Source organism: Calidris pugnax, unplaced genomic scaffold (assembly GCF_001431845.1).
Source record: "Calidris pugnax isolate Ruff unplaced genomic scaffold, ASM143184v1 scaffold111, whole genome shotgun sequence".
Lineage (NCBI taxonomy): Eukaryota > Metazoa > Chordata > Aves > Charadriiformes > Scolopacidae > Calidris > Calidris pugnax.
Genome location: NW_015090872.1, coordinates 5,770,152 through 5,790,800, shown reverse-complemented (window position 1 = coordinate 5,790,800; position 20,649 = coordinate 5,770,152). Strand labels below are relative to the sequence as shown.

General features: G+C 44.9%; 1 protein-coding gene across 1 annotated transcript in view; it reads right to left on the bottom strand.

The window, feature by feature from the left end:
* The window catches only part of LPP (LIM domain containing preferred translocation partner in lipoma), a 316,293-nt gene that overhangs the window by 220,319 nt on the left and 75,325 nt on the right, over positions 1–20,649 (bottom strand). The window contains exon 4 of the mRNA XM_014945829.1: positions 17,236–17,300. The gene's annotated coding sequence lies outside the window, so the exon portion shown is untranslated. The remainder of the gene's footprint in view (positions 1–17,235; positions 17,301–20,649) is intronic.

Sequence of the window (20,649 nt, the reverse complement as noted above, 5' to 3'; positions counted from 1 at the left end):
GCCCCCCCCCCCCCAACACCGCTGCATCAACACTTCTGGTTTTTGCCAGCAGATCCACACCAGTTTGGGATGTGTCTTTTGTTTTATGTACTAAAATCACTACAACTTCTACAGTATTACTCAGGAAGAGTACAGGAAGACAGCAAGTCCATAGTAGAGATTGTAAAGACATGAGAGTAAAGAACAGTCTCTCTGCTACAAAGATGTTTGACAGGTTAATATCACCATGAATAGTTCATTAGATACCAACCCAATATCACATTCTTTCTTACACGAAAACCCTGCTGCTTGGACACCCTTTCTTAAATTTCCTTCTTAGATCATTTCTCTTGTATCAGCTTGAATAGTGGAAAAGGTAGAAGGGCAAACTAAACATAAAACTTCTTTTCTTTCCCAATATAATTGCATTAGTAGTTTTGGGATTAGATGGAGGCTATTTGAATTTGACTGCTGCTGCAAAACACACACATAAAAGCTGATGAACAAGATCTTCCTTTTACAGCCATGTCACATTCTGGTGTTGGATGACAAACTAGGCTTTAAAATCCCAATAAATTGAACTTGACTGGCCCATGTGCATTGAAACAAAGAGATAGCACTGGCTCCCCGGAGATATATCTATCTAATCTAATCCAGCTATAATGACTGCATTACAATTTCACCAGAGAGCAGGCTGGTTCTTGACTTCTGTGGTATGAGACAATCCTCAGCCACTCCAAACACAATCATATTGGATAAAACAGTAATCCAAGGCCTCAGCTACTTGTGGTCACAAAAAACCCCAGGGCAACTGCAATAGAGGAGGGAGACCTGGTGGCCGGCCCAAAATGCTTACTCAAATACAGCAAAGTTTGTGGTTGAACCTTAAGAGCTGCCCCAGGAGGTATCTCTAAGCCAGACAAATTTCTTCCAATTTTTAAAGCTCCTCTTCCTGATAACTTGACCTACAAGTTTGTGAGGTTGTTGCTACACCACAAAGAAAAGTATGAGATGGATGTTTCAGAATTTTCTGTATGAGAGAGGAAACAATATTAACAAGGACAGTAAAACAGGCAGAATGATGCAGAAAAGTTATTTTGGGAGCCTCAGACCATGAGCTCCCTTACACAAATACTGTTTTCCTGCACACAATTTATTTTCAAGATCCCTCTGCCAAAAAAGCTGCTTTTATTCCTTCTATGCCCATATTCATTGTCTTGCCTATAGCACAGCGCAGTACTTGGCTTCCTACTTCAGCAAGGCACTGCCAAGCAACACGGAGCTTATACATCAAATAAAATGGTTAAGGGACTGGACTTCTCAACCAATGGAGACATTCTGGAATGAGGCTTATCAAGAGAGTCTCACATAAGAGAAAAGAAATCAGCACAACAAGAGATGGCAAGGTTAAAGCTGTTAGAGCAAGCCCAGGCTGTTTGGATGCTGATGCTGGCTGTAAACAAGAAGGAACCGTGCAGAACTAACATTCAGCTCAGCAGTGAGATATCAACAAGACCCCAGTGGGACCAAATGTGACTCTGGCAGCATATTGACACATAGATAATTGTATTAGCTTTGCAGAGCGCTGTGTGTACATGTCTCAGCCTGGGGAGAAACAGCAGGGATCTGAGCTCAGTAGAGAGCGGGACACCCATACAGAGTGAACAAGGAAACAGTGCAGAGCTTGAGGTCCTATACAGCAAGGCTTGCGTGGGTGTAGGTGGGTTGTTTGTTTTTTTGTTTGGTTGTTTTTTGGGGTTTTATTTGTTTGTTTTGTGTTTGGTTTTTTTTGGTTTTTTTTGCTTTTACGATGGGTTCCCTGCACTCCACTTCTCCTCTAAAAAGCTGTGATTGGAGGAAGAATCAGCTACCACTGTCATAGAACCACAGAATGGTTAGAGTTGGAAGGGACCTTAGAGATCATCGAGTTCCAACCCCCCCACCATGGGCAGGGACACCTCCACTGGAGCAGGTTGCTCAAAGCCCCATCCAACCTGGCTTGAACACTTCCAGGGATGGGGCAGCCACAGCTTCCCTGGGCAACCTGTTCCAGTGCCTCACCACCCTCACTGTAAACAATTGTCCCCAAAAGAAAACATATCTGCTCTTGGCAGTCTGAACCCCAAACTGTCAAGAGGATTTCTGTTAATGTAAAAGGAGCTGCAGCCCAGAATATGGTCACCACATGGATCCCACTCAAGAAGGATGCAAGTGTGGGACCAACACCAATATAACCTTCTTGTGACACCTCAAGGGGCTGGCAATACAAACCAGACTTTGAAACAGTGATGCCTAAAAAGCAAGCAATTAAATCAATTAATGGACAGGAGCTGTGTCCAGGATCAAAAAAATTTTAATCCCTGATTCTTTTCCTCACACCGGATCCATTTAACTTTTCCTCCTAAGTTCCTCAGCCATCCTGAAAGTCACAGCCCCAAGTATAACAAACCCCTGGATGACTTCTCCTCCTTCCTGAGAACTGCACCAACCTGTGCCTTGTTTCTAGCAGCTCAGCCCATGGCACCTTGCAAATAATCAGGGGAAATAGCCTTTTTCCTATGGAAAATCCTATATCCTAATACACAGAAGAGTGATTGCTGCCAGATGGCTGGCAACTGGTGCTGATAGAGAGACAGCTAATGGAAGCAAGATACTTGAGTGCATGAAAATTGTAGGAAAGGAAGTACGCAGACCCCTTCATATAAACAGTTAGAAAAAAAGACTACATTTCTCCGAGTTTCACAACAGGTGATTTGACATCATCACTGAGCACTCCAATGTATTCTTGTCTCCCTTTTGCAACACAAAGCAAAAATAAAGATTTAAGTGCCTCCTCCTTTAAGAAGCTGAAAGCCTGCAGTACTGCCAGGAAAGAAAGAGGATCTCTGCAGGTTACCAACTCCTGCTTTTAGCAGGAGACTGGACTATCACCAACACTAGATAGGGCTTGCTGTGGCTTTGTCCTTGAAAACCTCAAAAATGGAGAATCCCCTGCTACCTGGTGACTTGTTCGAGTGTTGCACTATTTTCTCAACGAAAATGTTTTTCCCAACTCTCCAGCTGAAACTCCCCATCAACTATGCACATCCACAGCATTTTATTTTGCCATCTGGACACAAGCATTTGGCTCCGTCATCTTCATAACACTCCTGACAATAGCTACAGGCTGCCATTGGATCACTCCATTGCCTACTCTCCATCAAAGACAGGATACAAAGCTTCCTCAGCTTCTTCTTGTACACCATGTGCTCTAGATCCTTGACTGCCCCTCCTCAAGACCCTCTCCAGCTCTTCAACATCCCACTTCAGCTGGAGGACTCAAGACCAGATAACAGCCTTTCCTGTAGGGCATAAAGGCGAACAGTAACTCATCTCAGTCTACTGTTCAAGCTTCTCCTGAAGCAACCCCATATCCAGTTTGCTTTATTAGCAATGATAGCACACATCGGACTCATATTTGACCTGTTCCCTACCACCTACTCCAGGTCCTTTCATCAAGGAACAAGGAAGAATAAAGGGCATATTTTGAGATGGTGCCTAAACCGGAGGAGCTCTATAAGGTCCATGGTGACATGGATAGAAGGGTAAGTCATCAGGTGACGTTAGCTACCCCAATGGTATTTGCAATAAATACAACATAGAGCTCATTGAGAAGACAGCTTTTCAAAGAGTCTGTGTTCTGTAAGCATGGGGAAATGGGTGAAGAGGAATATTAAGAGCAAAGGCAAGCATGCCATGACACTGTAGAGCACATCAAGATAAAGCTCTGTTTTAGTAATCATAGGGCATTAGTTCTGCTCTGAATAGAAACTTGTGACTGAAGATAAGTCCTTGAGATTTGGTTTTCAATTCTTCTTTGAAACTCATAAAACCACTGAGCACCAGCCTAGGAAACTGTTCTTCTTCCCTTTTATCTCAGTGTCCATTCATTCAAGAATAGTTATACTCAAAGCTCTGGGAGATAATTCCTCAGCTGGTGCAAACCACAGTGCCAGCGATGAAGTTAACCCAGCCAGGCATCCACACTGGCCTTGCAATCTCGCTAAACAAACTCATCATATCAAAAAGCTAACTCCAGTTGCTCCCCTGCTATCACATTGGTGTCTGCTGGTTTTGACAACCCAAATTAATCGTTTATCGTCCTTCCCAGAAATCAGTATGCAGTTTTGTTGTGAGTTTCCATACCAGACTGGCCACACTGGTTCCCTAGACGTGAAACAGCTCAAATCTGACAGTCTGCAGGAAAACATTACAGCACTCATCTATCTTCAGTGCACCTTCTCAGACGAGAATGTGGGGGGTGGTGGAAGAGAGGAAATGAATCATGAGCAGAGGGAATTTTTGGAGGGAAGGAAGAACAAAACTTTTAATGTATCTAGAGACAGTGATACACTGCTGCGTTTTAGCCACTGCTGGAAACCACTTGTGTTCTGCTTTCTAACTGCGCAAGGGCAGCTGGGCCACGCAGCTGGTAAGTGCACACACAGCTCAGTTAATCAAATGCCCTCTAATAGTTGCTACCGCTATCTCACGGGTCTAAGCAAAGCCTGTTCCCACACGCAACGAAGTGTCTGCAAGGCGTCTCAGTGTGCCTTTGCCGTGTAACACACGGATTTCTCTCGCGAAGTAACACGGTTGCCAACACCTTAATCATTCCACGGGGACCTTCAGCCCTGCCAGCCCCTTAAGTGGTTCATTACCTCCAGCGCACTCCTGCAGAGCCCCCATCCCAGGTGAGCGGTGTGAGCACAGCTCTCTGCCAGGTACAGGAAGCAGACTGAACCGCGGGAGATCAGGATCCGTGCAGATCAGGTCTAACAGCCTATCTACCACCACTCTTTGTTCCCGCGAGTTTGGCCTCGTTTACTGCAAAATATCTAGGACAAAAGGCACGACAGCAACAAGAAACCACCTTTGAGACTGAAATTATTGCATGTTTCTTTTCATGAGATCCTGTGGGAGAAAAGATGCTCGCTCCTCTGCACGGACTCTCTAAGTGGCTGTGGAGACCAGCCAAATAACATAACCGAGGCACCTGAGTTGCATGCACATCCCCAAAGCTTTCTTGTTTTTAAGTTAGAAACTGCTGCCTCAAGTCATAAAAATACTATGTTTTGAAATTGTATTGATATGTTCTTGGCACAGAAAAAAAAATAAAGTGCAAATGCAACCAATACGGAAACTTGAGCTGCCCTTTGTTTCTGCAGGACTTAAAACACTAAGGGAAAAACCTAAGCAACAAATTAAATTGATCCATGGAAAGAGGCAGCCTGTTAGGACTGGTACACAGACACCTATTTCAAAACTAGCTTGAGCACATGGAGGCATAACTAACCCTTTGAAGTTTCTAGGTTGCTCCCATCAAGTTCCTTGAGATGACACTGCTGAGGACGTCATCCTGAGGAATCACCTTGAAGGCAAGTCCCTTTTTAAAGCCAGCTACCTCAAAGACATTTTTTGTGAAGCAACAACCAGGAATAACGTTTCACTTGCTTTCTTCATGCCAGCTCTGCCCTCCCTCCTCTGCAGCCCCCTCTACAATCCATTGCCCTTCCAATTGGAGTTATGATCTAATGGCACAAGATGATACAGAAAGGTTATTTCATCATGCAAGGAATATGAACATATGCACATATGTATGCATAGACATGTGCACATCCCTGTTTTTTGGATTCTACATCACTTGTTCAGGAAACTGGTAGAGGGAAAGAATAAGGAGAGAAACCAACAGTTGCTCACATGGATCAACACTTCCAGGCTCTCTCTTTTGCAGCTCATCTCACTCATACTTGTGGTTTCAACATGTGATTCACATTAGGCCCCTCTGCTCTCCATTTGATGGTTCTGTTGAACAGATGTGAATTTATTTAGTCACAGAGCCTGCTCTTTACACTGCCTCTTTGTAGAACAGATGGGATTTTTTTTTTCCTTTCTGTTCAACAATATTCAGATAATGATCATACCCAGTGCACAGGTTTGCTTGACGATTTCATATGAAAAGGAACAACACATGAAGGCAGACATGATCTCACAGGAGCTCTCTTCAGCCGCTAGGACACACCATGAGAGGAGATGGTACTAATGGAGAGTGCCAAAGTCCAACACCAGCAACATCTAGAGAAGCCCAAGATCTCAGGGATCCCTGAGGCCAGCCCCATAACTTCGGGTGAGTAAGTGACACACACCGCACCTAGCAGGGTCAGGAAGACACAACTCCACTAACCACCCATCGCAAAGAGCGTCTCCCCACATGAAAGCTCTGGTGGAAGAGCGAGATGAAGGGTAAGCTCCTGCAATATTCATGGGGACATGAAACCATGTCCATCTCCTGGGACTCCTCAGCATGGTGAAATAGCCTGGAAAAGCTATTTGCTCCCTGTGTGGGCATTCTTCTTTCTGCACTGAGAGTGCCTTTGGCAACGGATGAAGCAGAACTGCACAAAGGCCCTCTCAGAGCAGAACAAGACTGCCCACATGAGAAGTACGCTCGGAACGGCTATTGCACTTTAAATTCACACCCTGGCTTTGTTTCGCAATTCTCCCCCTGTGCAGAAAGGCCCTAGGCCTCAGATTCAATTTCTGCCCATATTATCAATAGCTGAGCACCGCTCCCATCCGAGGGTAGGATATGGCCTGTACAAGAGGCCAAAGTACAACCTGGGAGAAGGACAAGCTTCACACTTGCTTGGCGCTACCCCACATATGGATGGGCCTCTATACTGCTTTAATAACTGAACACCGATGACTTCACCCTCGCAAACGGCCCTGCTATGTGGGTAAATGATCTCTGCTTTGCCACAGAAACCAGGCCCAGGATGTGTACACATGGCACAGGCAAATGCCATGCCCACACCTGTGCAAGGATCTAATCCCTTTCCAAAAGCTGCAGCCTTGTCCCTGAGTCACGGCTTTGCCCTCCACGCATTGCCCACTTGTTACAGGGATGACCTCAGTTTCTAGGACTACTTAGGACTTTCATTAACTCACCAGAAAAAAAAAAACAAAAAACAATAAACATATATATACACATACAAACACACACTTTAAATGTGGTCATATTGAAACTTGGGTTATCTGGAGAATGAGACTCCAAGTTTCAAAAGGGAAGCAAAAGTGGAATTCTCTGCTTGAAAGTCACCCGGGACACAGCCATTAACACCCCCTCCCTAGGGGCTCTAAAGCTGAACATTTAGAACAGTAGAAAAATATGTGTGGCTTTTCTTTTGGGAGGGTGGGCATACAATTAGGCAGTATTAAAAAGCTAGTAGTTATTAGGCAGTAAAATATTTTCAATAAGAGAAGACTGGAACTGAAAAGGACAGCTGAGCTCCTTGCAGGGCAACAGGCACTTCCAGCTACAAAGCACCTTGTGTCTTCTGAGAGCTTTTTCTTTCTTTTTTACTTTTTCCCTTTTTCTTGGCAAGTTGTGAGCAACACCAATATAATTTTCATTCCTATTAAATGATGATGCTATCCAAATATTCTATGTATGGACCATACAACAGCTCTTCACTCTTTTGTACATCTTAGGAAAAAACAACAAAGCAAAACACTGTGAAAGGGAGACTTTCACGAGCATAAAGCAAATTTATGTGACCAATTCCCAGAGGCTGGTTGCCTAACCTTCAGTATGAGCCTTCAATAACTTTCTCTGAGCAGTCGGAACAATGGGCTTGCTTTCCTCCACCTAAGTAAAATGAAATTCCCTCCCACTTTGCCCCACCTGCTCTGCAGACCTGGTGGGGCTGGTGCTCCTGCTGAGGCAGGACCAACGACAATACAGAACATGGCATCGTGGAACAGGGCTGCTCTGCCACCCTTTCAGGCCACATAGGAAATCTTTCCAGGCATCACTCTCCATCTGCATCTGTCACCTCCATCCAGACACTGGGGACAACATTTAGCCCCTTCTTTACAACACACTGAGCTCAGAGACAAAAAAGCATTCTGTAGGGGCCATCCCAGTGCAAAGTGCACAGAGCTGAAAGGCATCCAAAACGCAAAAGTACAGATATACAGATTTCAGTGGAGGGTTAACACTGACGGGGAGTAGAGCTATCTCGGCTGGGGAAAGCTCATGATGGATAGCAGTGAGCTGTTCAGAAGGAAATTAAGAAAACATTTTGAATGCCCTCCTAAAAAGGAACAAATAGGACCAACACTTCAACAGAAGGGGATTTTTTGCATCTCTGAATGATAGCGCTTCGCTTTTATGGCCTGCGGCTGCTTGGGAAATTCAAAGCTATTTCTCTGAAGAATTCACTTGGACAAGCTTTATGGCTTTGATCAGTTAACTATTTTTTAATGCTAATCTACCCCAGTGATATTTGTCCTCCTTTTCCCCCATGTGCACAGAAGCACAGACACAGACAAATACTACACAAAAGCAAACATTAGCCAGATGAACAGCCAGGAACAATGACATCCAGAGCCCATAACCAAACACCAACTTCATTCTGTTTTATTCTTTTCTCTTCTAGCAGCTCAAGATCCTTTGGCCCAGTATGACCTGCTAATGGAAATTTAGGAATCAAATTTCAGTGCCCAGCAGGTATAATGCTCACACAGTGATTTGGCCACAACTATTCTCACTCAAGTAAAAAATTTAAATAGTTTCCCCTAAAAGTTGCAATAAAACATGTGACTGAAAGGCCTTATTTAAAACTTAACACAAATCCTGGGCTGCAAGTAGCCCAAGTGCTGCCCCAGATGAACAAATAGAGGTGCAGAAACAGCTATTTGCTTACACTTATGGAGCGAAGATTAAAAATTAGGCAAGAACAAGAATGAAGTTACCAGACACTCGTCATCTCACTGGAATTGCTCTAACCTCCCCCTTAATCTCAGACTTACAACCTGAGCACCACACTAAACAAAACTCCATTTACAATCTCAGCATACAGATTTGTCTCCTTATTTAGGGCACCAAAGTCTAACTGTGTACCAGTAACACACCAAGTACCTAAGCCAATACTCAATTATCTGTCATATTAGTTGCACTACTGTGACATCCTATAACATATATAGCAGTCACTATACCAAAAAACCCCTGCATATTTAAGGGACAGTCCCTGTTCTGCAGTACCTTTGGTATTCAGGCTGCTATCTAAACTTTGCTTGCTGTCTTTGGGTAACAGATTCAGGCAGTATTTCCTGTGGCAGAGAATTACACAGGCTGATTACCCTCCACGGAAAAGTGAAGAAATCCTGGAAGCAATTTTCTGTCTCAATTGTTCCCAGAGCCCAGGAACAATCTTTTAGCCCTCTCCCTATTTTCTGCTCAATGCCATCCAGGCTCAGCGGGCAGAATCTATCACACCACTGCCTCGGGTCTGGGTCCTACAAACACTCACCCAGGTGAAACTTTACACATGAGTAGCCCCACATACTTCAACCAGCACCAGCCTTGGACTTGGCCACAAAGTTTTTAGAGGACAAAAAGAACAGAATGAGATAGGCGAGACACTCAAAGTACCTGAGGAATGTGCAGTCCTATGTAGGACCAGACTTACCTCAACAGCATAACACAGCTAAAGTGTTTCTGATGCACATTTCTTAACCTAGCTCTTTCAAAATTCATTACCAGAATTTTAAAGGAAGTCAGGAAGAAGCAGCTGTACCTGGGAATTGTGTATCACAGGTAGAGCTCATAAGACAACAGATGATTTTCTCAAAGTAAAAATTTCATTACCATGGAAAAAAAAGAAAAAAAAGACAGATATTTTCTATGGTGAAAAAATCCCCATACCATTTTTAAGAGAAAAATCTAAATGCTCATGGTTTTCTACCAGAGCCTGAAAGCATTCCCATGCAAAACTACCATCCCAGAGCTGACGGCATTTGCAGGTGTGGAAGGCTGGTTTCCAGTTTCTGAAGCACTCACATAGACTACACACCCCAGGAGGCACCACCATGCCAGTGCATCAGGAACTCCCAGGCTGCATGGAATGAGGGGATGTGGTTTGGCTACAAGACTGACCCACAAGGATGGGGAAAGGATGGGTACTACATACCAATCCGCACCCCTCCATGTATGCTGCAGCACTGACTCCAAATTTGTATTTGTCAACATCTTGACAACAAATAATTTTCACCCGTGTATACACCCACACTCAGAATTAATCATATCAGAACCTTATTTTCCATCCAGAAGAGTTTTGACAGAAAATGTTCAATTTGCCCTAATCAATGGGACTTAAGCATCAGTCAAAATATTTTCTTGACTTGACACATCAGTGCCAGAGCGGGAGAACAAGCTCTTTAGAAGATCTGCTTCCAAAGGCAGGTACTGACCTTTGAGTTGTGTTATTACTTTTTTTAATACAGGTAACATCTAAAATACTGTTATTTTTCAGCTGATGCTGCTGGGAGAGAAGAAGGGAAGGGGGCTGTGTACCTGCTGCAGAATCACATGGCCAATCTTAGTTTTCAAATGAGGAATTTGGTAGTAAACAACCTTTTCCTTGTACACAAACATTTTTAATTTCATGCCCTGCTAATCATACATCTGTTAGAGCTCCTTTTCCATCCATTGCAGTAATGATAATAAAGGAAAAATCATCGCACTAACAATGTGGTTTGTCTAAAATTAAAATTGAATAATAATCAATTGTCCTCCACGGGATGACGGAACGCAGTGAACAGCAGCACTTGCTCGATGAAGGTGACAAAGACACAGTATGAAAAGTGACACCTTCACATCAGCTCTGTCAGTGGCCCTCACTGCTGGCAGCCCCTCTTCCCTGGGCACGTTCATGTAAGAGTTTCTGGGACTGGCTTCACCAGACAGCTTCTCTCAGGCTTCCTGGTGGTCCACGCCAGCCACCACCACCAGCAGAGCCTCTCGTGCCATCATTCTGCACCCACCAACCATCTTCTTCCCCACTTCTTTTCCCCTCTATTTTCTATCAGCAGGATACTACTGTGGAGGTGCCACAGCAATGCCTCCACCTTCCCAAATCTCTTTCCACCAGTGAGACCCAGTGAGCCTCACCGTATCAAACTTCAGACATGTTCAGCGCCCCTACCTGTGCCTTCCACATATGAGATCTGGCTAATGTGCTACTCAGAAGTGCACCTAAATATGCAATTAAACCCCTGAAAACAAGTTCTTATCATCTCTTCAATAATGTTAGTGAAATTTTTTACGATGAGACACTGGAACAAGTCGCCTAGAGCAGTTGTGGACGCCCAATCATTGGAAGTGTTCAAGGCCAGGTTGGATAGGGCTTTGAGCAACACAATATAGTAAAAGATGTCCCTGCTTACGGCAGGGGGGTAGATTAGATGATCTTTAAAGTTCCCTTCCAACCCAAACCTTCCTGTGATTTTATGATTTCAAAATTTACTGTCTTGCATTGCCCACACTTCTGGATTGCTGATACACAGCTTGTGCCTTTTTAGACTCCTCCTATTCCCATAGCTGTGCTGGGCTAACTCCAAATCAAAAATATTGCACTTGTAAGACCTACGCAACGGTAACCACGAGTTTTAATAAGCAGTGGGAATCCATCTGGAGCCCCAGGTCATGTGGCACAAAGACGTTATGGGCAGAGGTACATGGCTCTGCTACACCTGAGACTCCTCTCCGGCCTCCGGTCTTCCCATTAGCATGCCGAACCCTCTCCTTCCAAAGGCTGTTTTCCAAAGCACAGTTATCTACATAAGCTCTCCCTTGTCTTCAAGTGCAGTTGTTTGAGTAATCGGCTTTGAGGAGACTTCTGAGTTAACTAATATCAATTAATTACTCCCATTTTACAGATAAGCAAACAAAAGAACAAAAAACGGGAAGTACCCTGATCTAAATTCACAGAGGGAAGTTCAGGGCACAAACACACTCCTTGACCTGGGTCCAGAATAATCAAAGCCACCAGGGAAAGGACCTTGGCATCCCCAGCCCCCTGGCTCCTCCTCCAGGAGCAACACCAACCCTGCCCTGCACAGCAGCCCTTTCAGCTCATGGGAGGATTCACAGGCTGCCTTAAGATGTTTATTTTACTTGTCCCTTCACGCTAAAGCTATAGGGATTAGAAATGCTACTGTACAAGCCAGCTTTTTGTTACTCAAGAGACAGCTTTACCCCCGCTGCCCCAAATGCTGAGTTATACCTGGAGGCATCAGTGCTCCTCCAACGGGGCTCATTTCCACCAGCGCTGCTGCCTGAGCCCCAGCACGCAGCAAGCCTGGGGCAAACCCTGGGGACACAAGGTAAAGGTAAACCAGGCTGTACCTAAGGCTAGGTGACCACGATCAGCACGAGCACAGGCATTGATACCATCCCATCTGTCAATATGTAAAAGCATTCAGCTCCGGATTCCTCCGACCTCTAATCAAAGTGCATTCAGTCAAACAACTCTACCAGAATTAACAGTGGAAAGGGAGGGGGAAGGAATAAAAAAAGACTTTGTTGAGCAAAAGTACTCTGAGACACATTTGATGTAATAGTCATATGATTAACAAACTGTCATATCAAAGTTTTCTGCAAAGTAGGAACACTCTGACAGTTCATATTTTAAAAACTGACATTTTGATTCATTACTGTAAATAGCACTCTGCATTAAATATTGTGACAAGGCATACAGTGTATTTTTTGAGCTCTATAACATTTAGGAAGTACTGGATTTTTTTTTTTTTTTTAAGCATGTATAATATCAAACGCAGTTAAAGCAGAACTCCAAGAAAGCTTCTAGAGGAGAGAATCATTATTTCTGAAATAACCTACTTCTCTGCCGTCATCTCAAGCACTGCTGGGAACTTTGGCCCACAAGGATCTTAATGTACTGTTTGCATAATAAAATAGGGAATTGTCTTGCGGAACAAAAGAGCTATAAGGAAAGTGGCTACATTAAATAATGTAAAATTACTCACTAGCAAATCATTCTGAAGTTGGCATAAGAGGAAGAACACTAAAAGGTGCTGAATTACCACTCAGAATATGAGAGTGCAGGTTCATAACCAAGATAAACAACATGATGCCCAAATGACTGTCCAAATGTGCACCCTGCTTATCCCCTCAGCCTTTAGCCACATGTTTTGACCCGTCCTCTGTCTCACCACTCACACCTATAAAGGATAAAAGTGACCATACGGGCAGAAATGAGGGCTGGGGACACATGGACAGCAGGACCACCTCAACTAGCAATTGTACGAGCTCACACTGGTTGAACCTGTTCATGAAACCACCCCTGGGTTAATTTACTGCCCATCTTCCCCGACATTTAGAGACCACTATATCCTTCTCAGCAGCCCTGTTTTGTCTATTTAGATTGCGAGCTCTTAGGGACACAAGGTGTCTCTCCCTGTTCACGCCTGTGCAAGGAGACCTCAGCCAATCTGTAAAACCTGCTGAAACCCAAACGTGGGCAGAGAGCTGCTCCCAATCCCTGCAGCCCAGCAGAGCCGTGCTGGTGGCAGGCAGAGGCAGGGCAGGCAGCACCCCCTCACTGACAGGGCGAGCGGGAAGAGCTGCCCAGGCAGAGCTATCGAGGACTCCTCCTTGCACAGGAGTCCACAGCAGGGCAATTCAAACTATAGGGATGCTGCGAGCCACCAGAACCAACCCACCTGCCAAAACCACTTAATCCCCTTACCACTCCCCACCAAGTCCCTCCCAGCTCATGGATCCCTTTCCTTGGATCACCAGTATCAAGGCAGATAGGATTGGGGCCAGAAGAAATAACGCAAATGTTTTGCATTTCCTCAAAAGCAGCCTGTGTGACAAAGAAATTAAAAACAATAGCTCCAGCTAACACAGAAAGACCTGATAGAGCAGCAGGGAAAAACTGGAGGCCACCCAGCCTGTTTGCAAGATGCTCAGGTGCTATTAGGACTGCAGTCAAGGGCTTTAGAAAGAAAAATGGTTACCATTATCATTGCTCACAGCCAGCTGCAAGTGGAGCTCTGGGCTCTGTCTACTGAGAGAATGGATATGCTGCCATAAACGCGAGCCTGGTCCAGGACATGGCGAGGCAGTCACGCACGCTGAAGATGGATCACAACGCTGGTTTAACAGGGGTCTGAAGCAGCCTGTGTTTCCCGAGGAGCAGCTACACGCTGCTCACATGCTGGAAATCTCGCGGATGGGTTTGCATGCCAGCAAGTGTGGTAGTAGTAGTGGTCTAGCCAGACATCCAAAACATATTGGCACCACTATAATTTGTCCATTCACCAATATGTTTTCCTAAAAACGCCCATATGCTTTTCCTGCAGTTCCCATATGCTTTTGCAAAGAGAAACAAAAACATTTTGTTAGTTGCGAGCGATTGATCCCCACATATTTCACAGAAGTCAAGTAGAAAAACAACAACAAAAAAAAGCAGTCAGCTGCTTCCCCCTCCCTTTCCTCTCTGTTCACGGAGGGAACTGTGAAGAGCAGGGAAAAAAATTCAGCCCACAGCAAAATACACACACAGCTCATTTTCTGCACTGCAAGATATTCTAGGAATTACAGGAGGAATCTTCATTAAAAACAAGCTATCAAAGATCTGGCAGCCAGTGGCATACCAGACAGTAATTCAGTGTTGGGTGTTCGGCGCTACCTCTGGTCCTCACCCATAGGAGGAGGCACATTAAACAAGCCTGAGGGTGGGGGGACAGCGTGATAAAGAGGTTAAAGTCCTTCAGATTCACAGGACAGCTCATGCGATGCCAAATCTATCTACACCTGCAGGTACAAAGCCCCCTCTCACGTGTAGGGCTTCCCAGGGAGGTGCTGCTTTGCTCATGCAAATCCCAAAGCAGCGAGGGTGCGCGGGGAGGCTGCTGGGTTCAACTGGGAGCAGGCACGTGGGTGTACAAGTATGTGTGTGTCAAGGCTGGAGCGTGTGGGAACCGTAGCTGTTTAGTTACAGACTCATTAAGAAATGCGGCAGACCCGGGGCCAAACGTTCAAAGAGGAGCAGTGTGAAACATTTCTCTGGAGAAAGATTAGCGCGTGTTCTTCTTTACACAAATAAAATTAAAGAGAGAATCGTAATATGGACAAATCAATTAACTTCTGAAAAGCCAAGGGCACTGCATGCAAGAGCAGACGAGAGGGGAAGAGCTTTGTTACAGGGACGCAGAAGCAACACATAGCCTTTCTTCCCTGGCAAAGAAATTCAGCTATTGCTATACAAAGTTCTGATGTTAGCCCTGTCTTCATCACGCTCACTGTTACGGGAACACAGCTCCTTCCTTCCCAAACTGCCCATACACATACCCATATATTGCTATAACCCTGCGCATCAAGAGCTTGGGATTATCTTTGTGAAGACTGTCAAAAATACATAAGGGCAGACACCAAAGGACTTCTGCAGTGCCTGACTTGGCACCTTCAGCCTTAAGGCTGAAGTTTGAGGCTGAACACCTACATAAGAGACCCCAAACAGCATGCACCCTTCTACCAGCATAAAGATTTTCTGTGATACTGTCCCACGTTCTACAGGTCTCCCACAAATTTAACCAGGAATGCTCTTTGCAGTGTTAGCATTTTCTTACAGCGTTCTAACCTCACACAAAGCCTAATGAGAGGCCAGATGCAATAGGTCAAGAGTCCAGTTTTCCAAGGAAACAAAGCTGAAAACCCAGTCAAGAGAAGATAAATCAATCTCTTGCACAGCACACAGAGTAAAAAAAAACAATTTGTTGGAGACAGTTTGCTTGGCAAGATAAATTTTATGATATGTTTTCGTCCTGAGAAGAGTTGCAAGCACCTGAACATCTGACTTCACCACTCACAAATATATTGGTGCTGTTACTTAAGCTTTGAATAGAAAGCAGAACTAATATTGTCTCATTAGTTAACAGTCTGTAAGGATGGGCTTCTTCCTAGATTTCATATTTAAAGCAACCCACTGGGGCAGTTCATGAGACTTAGGAAAGCTGTCACAGAAAGAGTGAGACTAACAGAAAAGCTGCCATTAATCTTCCATACCCAGCAACTGGGAAGACCAGGCCTTGAACCAAATTCTACTGTCTTGCTATTAATCTCTTGTCCGCTACTTATTAAACCCTTGTCTGTCTTTGTCTTTCAAGTTTTATTAATGTCCCCAACTGTTTGCAGTAAACAGGATGCTGAAATCTCATCTCCAGCTAGCCGTAATTTACACAACAACAAAAAAAAAAAACCCACAAAAAATGTAAAACCAAGGAGAGGGGAAAGGAAGAAAGGACAGATGTGCACTGAGTATCAAAAGGGAAGAATGGAAGTGCAGTTATATTCAGTGACACAACAGGGTAAACATCTTGCGATTCTCAAGTCAGGAATCATCAAGGCAATTGGAGTAGCTCCACTAGTGGAAACCACCAGGGCAGTGGAAGAACAAGTCCCAGTACACACCTTCCCACATGGCAATGGATTGCTCTGGATCCAAGCCGGCTCGCAAGGCAGCCCCTGGTGCTCCTTCTCCTACTGGAGAACTTCATGGCACCGAGCAGTTACAGACCACCCACCAGCCATCCCTGTTCATTCGTTACCTCCTTCACAACAGGGCTGCTCGCTGCTTTCTTCCCCCAGTTGCCATGACTTTGTAGCACCTCTAGCACCTCTTTTGCCTCCTGGGATGGCACAACTGAGAGAGGCGTGAGGACAGACCTACTGCCCTGACACTGCTCCTTTTTTGCAACCTTACCTTTGCTGCAGTCGAATCATCGTATCATGGGATGGGCACAAAGCACAATTCATGTCCTACACATAATCCGGCAAGAGACTGCTACTGGAGTTTGGGGTAGTTTATCAGGGTGATCCTTAAGTCACAGCTAAGTATCTCCAGTGAATTTGAGGGAACTGGCAATTCTGAAGAATTAATTAATTTGCTCCTCATGTAAACTTCTACTCAGGTCAGTCTCAATAGGCTTATATACTTTTCTGCTTTTGTCCACTGAAGCACAGTTAGATTAAATCTAGGAATACGGTCAACTCTCCATCATCAGCTGTGAGTGCATCCTGGCTGCAGACAGCCATGCCATGGACGGGAAGCAAGTTCAGGTCCACAAACAGGAAAGTCTTGTTAAAAGTTATACGGCCCATAGGACCACGCAATCATTCCTATGCAACACTCCCACTCCCAGGAGGACCTGCACGTTTCCTGCCTCCAGACCCGGATCCAGAAATAGTAAGACCACCTTGAGCCTCCTGGGTTTGCCTGGCCTTCCACCACTCCAGGCTTTGCACAAAAGGCCATCATTTACTGAATGACCAAATGTGGTCCCAGGGTCTTCCCACTCTCTCTAAGCTCAGCAGTTAGCAAAAACCCCAAGACCTGATCCATTCCTCACCTGGAAGCAAGGCAGCCGCGGCAGGCACCCAGACAGACGTATGGACAGGATCTTCCAAGGGACCTCTGCAGGTGCAAACAGAAAGGTCAGAATAACCATTTTGTTCATCGTAAAAGGAGAAAGTAAATCAAGCTGGTTGTGACACCCCACCAATAAAACAGCCCCAAAAGGGCCTGTAACACCAGCTGCCCCTCTGTACAGAGGAGACCATAGCTTTTTTTTCCCCTCTGATACAACTTATGTGTCAGCCTGTCCCTGTTTTGACCCATACAAGGGTTTTTCACACGTTGGCAGGACAGATCACATCTGAGCAAGTGTCAGAGTCATTGAGGTTTATTTGGGAGAGAAGCTACTTGTTTTAAATCACTGTAGAGCTGGTGAAAGGCACTGACATAAGGGCTGCAGGTAACAAGGTCTCTTTCAAAGCCTGATCAGACACCTTTCTGCCTCTTACGCTTAAAGGGCCTTTTCTTTCTGAGCCTCCTCCTCTGCTCAGTCCAATGGTGAGTCATCCCCACAGCGTTGGCTTTGCCGTGCGAGCACCAGGAAGAACCGAAACTGAGATGGGATGCATTAAACACACAGCAACTCTGGAAAAAGCATCAGGGTGGGACAGCCCAAACCCTACCTCCACCTCCAGCCCTGGTTTCCTTTCGGGTGCCTCCAAAGATGCCCGGTTAAAAAGAAAACACAGGTTTTCTAAGTTACCACAAGCTGCTTTCAACCAGCAGCCTTTCATACTTCCAGCTTATTGATATCTGAGCCTACTCTGGTGTTTTCTATTTCCTTTCATCTCAGTCCTGGAGAAATAAGCAAGTTTAAAAAATACTATCAGTGATAATCCACCCCTGCCTGCCCCAGTTCTCCCAGCCCACCAGGTTCTCAGCTGCCCCAGGTGACCTCCAGCTCCTCCTAACTGCATCCTCACCTGTATTTTCCTAAAGCCTAATTATCTCTAACAAACATAGCTGAGATTAGCTAAGGAGTTAAAAATCATCAAAGAGAGGGAGGAAGGGAGGAGAGACATATCTAGACAGTCACATACATTATTTTTTAAAGGAAACCAGACTGAAACCCATTAGCCCCACCATCAACTGCCCTTGCTCAGGAGAACCGCCTATCGCAGGGCAGCAGCTTTGCCCTCCTGGTCCACGGTGGAGGAAGGGGAGCACAGGGGAGGAGAACAGCAGCCGTTGCTTTAGATCCACATCAGAGCTCAAGGAGCACAGAGAAATTTGCTGAGGACCTGCCCACATGAACACTGGATATTCCTTTCATATTTGCCGTGACAAAAAAATTAATGTTAACATTTTTGCAAGCACTGTAAACCCATATCAAGTAACAGCAAAGAGACAGACAGGTGTCCTGACCACAAAGGAGGCAGCATATGCGAAGAGTTTGGAATTCATTATTATTGTTATTTTTTAAAGGGGGGGGAAAAATCCCAGAGATTTTTCTGTGCATGATACATTTTCTGCTCCCTGTTTGATGTTGCTTTCAGACTGAAGACTTCAAATAGCTAACGCTAACCTATGCCTCAAGCCTGCTTTAAACTAATGCCCCTTATGTGAACAGAAATGAATGCGTGGTGAATCTCTTATGCCACACACAGTGGGGGTGCTGAGCAGTGGTCCACATCTCCCAACTGCCACATGGACACAAATATGCTGGGGGAAAGGAGATCCCAGCTCTCTCAGCATTATAGCCTGATAATTCAGCAGGGGCTGGAAAGCACAAGCTCCAGGTCAAGAGCCCAACCACAAGCAGTCACAGAGAACAACATAACTACTGGCATTTTCTGCAAAGTATGTAGAGATATATATATAATCTGCATAGGCTGCACTTCCACGCTCTCTGCTTGCCTTTGGGAGATGCTTAAGAGTAGCTGCATTTTAATTACTAGCCCCAATCAAGGGAATCTGATCTTGACAGCGAGGGAAGAAGAGCAACCTGAAGTTACAAACTTTGGGTTATGTGGGTCCCAGCTCTTCGCTTCTTTGCTGACATTACTGCTTCCAGGAATTAAATCAAAACTCCACTTAACTTCAGAGAGGTTACAATTTGCATGTAAAGCGCTGCCTAAGCCTCAGTTGTAATAAATAGATATAGCTCCACTGAAATCGAAGAAGTTATTCTGATTTTGTCTGGTTACAGATCTACAGACCCATAAACATTACAGCTCATCCAACCTCCAGCTAAATTTCTTCTAATAGAAGACCATTATCTTTGTCAGATTGATTTGGATAACTTGTTTAAAGCACTCTTGAAGACTCATTAGCATCTTTGGGTTTTGGTGGTTGTATTTTAAGAATAAACCCCAACAGCTATTAAACACTTGAAAAAGGCTTGTTAACAGTTTACAAACAAAGCTGGAGTGGAGATATAACTATGGTTTTGGCTTTTCATTGGGAAATTGGCAAAATGGAGGGAGCAAAGGAAAATGAAACTGAGCTGTGCACACACTGAAACAAAAAATCCCCCATGTTATTTGACAGATACTGAACTAAAAAGAAACACAGGGATGAGGGAAGCAAAATGACACTAGAAAAACCCAATCCCATCCTCCTTTTGAGCCTCATTAAATTTTATTTCAGGTTTAGTGGACAGACAATACAACATGCAACCCAGGAAATACAAATGCACTTCGTTGGCCATCACTTGCCATAATAGCTGATCTCAGGTCGAGCTTCCCTCCCTTGAGCCTTCTCACCCCCCTGTAATAAAGCATCCCAGGGACAAGCTTGTGCTGACCATGCTCCCCAGCAGCAGAGCAATGCTACTGACTGGTTTTACAACTCTCTGCCCAAGGGTGGATGCCACTGACCATCGTTACATCCATACCATGGACCCATGGTTCTCTTCTTTAAAGCACCTCAGCAGATGAACTTGTTCCCTTGGGCAAAAGGCCACCCCATCCGCTGCTACCGAGCTCCTGTTCAGACTGTTGCGACGCCAGAGCTTTGTTGATAAAGGAGAGTCTTGGTTTGTTTGTTTTTTTCAGTTGGCCTGCCCAAATTATACTGCCAAATATCAATTATAACCCAAGCCTTAGGCAGGAAGAAATGGAAGAGTCTTGCCTGATGTTTTGCAGAAATTCCACGAGCATTCCAAGCCCTGCCCCAGAGTTCAGGTGCCAATTAAGATGTGCTATGAACACCTCAACAAAGAAGCTCTTTTTAGCAGCTCCTTGACCTGTGAGCCTCCAGAAGGGACAGCTTTGACCAGCATCACAACCTGGGTCAGCCAGACAGAGGAGTGGTGGGGAAGGTTTGAGCTATTTCCTCGTCTGCTTTTAATTTCACTCATTTATTACTCAAGTTGCAGAAATACTCCAAGATCTTGGATGTCTCTTGCAAGCCACTGCCAGGTCCTGTGCTAAGAGCATAACAAGGGCACTGTGGTGCCAGCCCACAT